Below are 3,234 nucleotides of genomic sequence, written 5' to 3' on the forward strand. Positions count from 1 at the left end.
GACACTGAGGGTTGCGATCCATTGCCGGACACGGAAAAAGACAAAAAAAAAAAAAAAATGTGCGACATATGGAATCTGTCTCTTGGTAATTTTTAATTCAGGTCTGATTGCTTTGGCGACTTTTGTGATTTTGATGGTGTCTTACTTTCTGAAATTATATTCCATCAGGGTTTACATTTAAATCACAAATGTGATTTATTTGTGTAACTCAAGTAAATCAATAAATGGCCAATGTTGTATTAGCCAAAGATTATTAATCCAAATTTGTTATTTAAATGCTAATGCTACCAAATCGGTTCTCTAAAAGTAGTCAGTGTACAGCCCAGTAAATTTGGCTCCCATGCAGAAGATGAAATTTTAGAATCATAAAATCATTTCAGCAAGAAGAAAACTATGAGATCTACTGGTCAAATCCCTAGTTCTATGCCGAAGGTATTTTAATTAAAAGCTAAATATAGAATAAGTAAAGTAGTTTGAATATCCTCATCATTCAGAAAATATTAAACCACCAGGGTTTGATTTGTGAAAATCAAGGCAATGTACTTGGGGATAATAAGAACTTCTGCTATTTTAGTGTGATTCTCAAAGCTGTTACTAAAATAACAGAATTTTGAACCAAAGTATCCAATTGTCTTTACATATAAATTTATTTATTTATAAATTTGACTCCAAATACCATTAATACTATTTGTATTATTATTAATATTATTAACTTTGCTTAAAATGTGTGATGTATCTTCTCCTGACATCTTGCAGAAGACACATCACACATTTTAAGCACATCACACTTTCCCATCAATTCATTTGTAAATTACCTGTTCATTTTTCCTTTTTTGCAGATTGTTAACTGTGTCACACTCCATATTAAAAATAAATAATACTTCCAGCCACAACCAGGTAAAGAGCACACCAAAAACACTATTTTTCACACAGGTAGCCCTCCATAGCCACCTCAATTGCCTTGGCTGCAGCAAAAGTGGCTAATGTCTATAGGAGCAGTGACAGACACCGCCACGGTGCAGATGTCAGGCCAGACTCTCAACTTCATTGCCACAAAGAGAGGTGCCAGAAGAGACCAAAAGAAAAAAAAGAAGAGGTCCTCTCTCTCTCTACACAAAACACACTACAGAGCAATAGAAGAAGCATCTGATTTATGGTAATAGGGGAGGACTTCATCACACGTCTCAGTACTGGACAGATCATCTAGGCAACAAACCAACAGAGGAACAGTTAACCTATCATATGGAGAGAACAAATCCATGGTTATTACAGGGGGACGGGGAGGCAGAAGGAGGGAGGGGGAAGGATGGAGGAAGAGGGAAAAGTTGGAAGGGGAGAGATTGGATAAGGGGCATTACGAATAAGTATGATTTGTAACAATGAATATGCTAATAAAAATAACTTAAAAAATAATAATAAATAATAATAATAATTGCAATGAAAATGAAGCTTGAGAACAAATGAGTTTATTTCTATGGTGCAATTTTGAGATTTAGAATTAGCTTACAAACAAGTCACCAAAAAGTAATTGTTCTTAGCATGCCTCCCATCATACAATGCAATATTTTCTCACCTAAAAATAAAAAGCTTATTTTTATTTTAAAATAATATTTGAAGAGCAGGTTTGGACAACTCCTAAAGTAATTGCTTCTTCATATGAATAGATGTAAACAAAACCATTATTTAATCATGTGATAGAGCTAAAATCCCACCTGAATTGTTTTTCAAAAAAATACACACAAAAAAAATATGGCTTATACATGAAATGTAGCCTCTCAAGAAACTAAGTTTGTTTAAAATAGTAGGCAAGGTCAAACATTCTGACTTTGATATAAAATTAATTATTCTAATAAAAAATATGGCTCAATCATATAGCCAAATGATGCTCCTAAATATGTATTTGAATCTCCAGTTGTCTCGGTTCTCAAGGGCATGGGTAAGGCTTTATTTCACTGCATGGCAATCCTTTCTTTTCATTTCAGCTTCTTCATGCACTTGGGGCTCACCACGTATAAACTCCCACCTGTATTTCCAGCTTCCTAATTTTAGAGTTCAAGAAGATGTCCGGTCTCTATTCTTGACTCAGTCATCAATGTTAAGTGTGAATTCACCATTCCATTTCCTTCAGCATTCTAAAACTTAAGAAATAATTTCTCACCATATAAAGCAGAAAGTTCTAAGTTTCAAAACATAGATAGACGAGGGGAACTTTGAAAAGAATAAGATGTATGCAAATGGATATGGTACTAAGTTCAGTTTCATGCATAACCAAGACTAATAATATTTTAGAAATGTAAAAATTAACTAAGGTTTCCATACACAGACCTCCAAACTAGTATTCAGCAAATAAAAACTTAAAATTTTTTGAGTCCACAGCCTGAGCTCATACATAAATAATGTAGAACCAAAGTAACAAAATAAATTTAATGTGAAAACTTTTAAAAATAACTACCTTACTCTTTTCTACAAATCAGGTAATTGCCAAAGTTATTGTCCTTAAAACATTTAAGCCATTCTAATTCTGATTTGTAGGTGATACAATGGGTTAAAAAGGTAAGCCAAATTCTCCAAGTCCACAGAAATGTAGGTAATAAACAAAAACTGCATACTTGACCTGTTCCTCTCTCCCACCATTCAGCCCATTTATGAAGAGTGAGAAAGGTATAGCTCCTGTACCTGAGTGAAAAGCACTGCATGTCCTCATGCTCTCAGAGTGATGCTATTACAACCACAAAACCCTTCTGTAAGAAGAATGAATAGACCAGAAAAGAGGAGATCATGATTTGTTCTCCTGTGTCGCTGTTCACTCACTTTAAGAACTCGTATGCACTGTTCTAGATTCCTCATTTGTAAAATGATGCATCTGATCTCAGTGGTTTGTAAGATACAGACACTTGTAAGTTAATATTTCGCCTAAACTTTGTCTCTCTACCATTACAAAAAGTACATTTTTGTACAATCTTTAAACATAACAAAATGAAACCACATGGGTTTATATTCTGGGTTTGCTATGAATAAACATATGGTCTCAGTGTGCTATTTAACTACACTAACCATCAGTAGGTCAAATAATTTTCATATTACCTTACAAGAATGTGCCTAACATTCCTCTAAAAGCATTGTAGGTATTAGCTTTTTAAATTCTCATAATAGGGCCGGCCCGGTGGCGCACTGGATGGGTGCGCCGCTTGGGAAGCGCGGCGGCGCTCCCGTCCGAGGGTTCGGATCCCACAT

Source organism: Galeopterus variegatus, unplaced genomic scaffold (genome assembly GCF_000696425.1).
Source record: "Galeopterus variegatus unplaced genomic scaffold, G_variegatus-3.0.2 Scaffold13813, whole genome shotgun sequence".
In the NCBI taxonomy this organism is placed as follows: domain Eukaryota; kingdom Metazoa; phylum Chordata; class Mammalia; order Dermoptera; family Cynocephalidae; genus Galeopterus; species Galeopterus variegatus.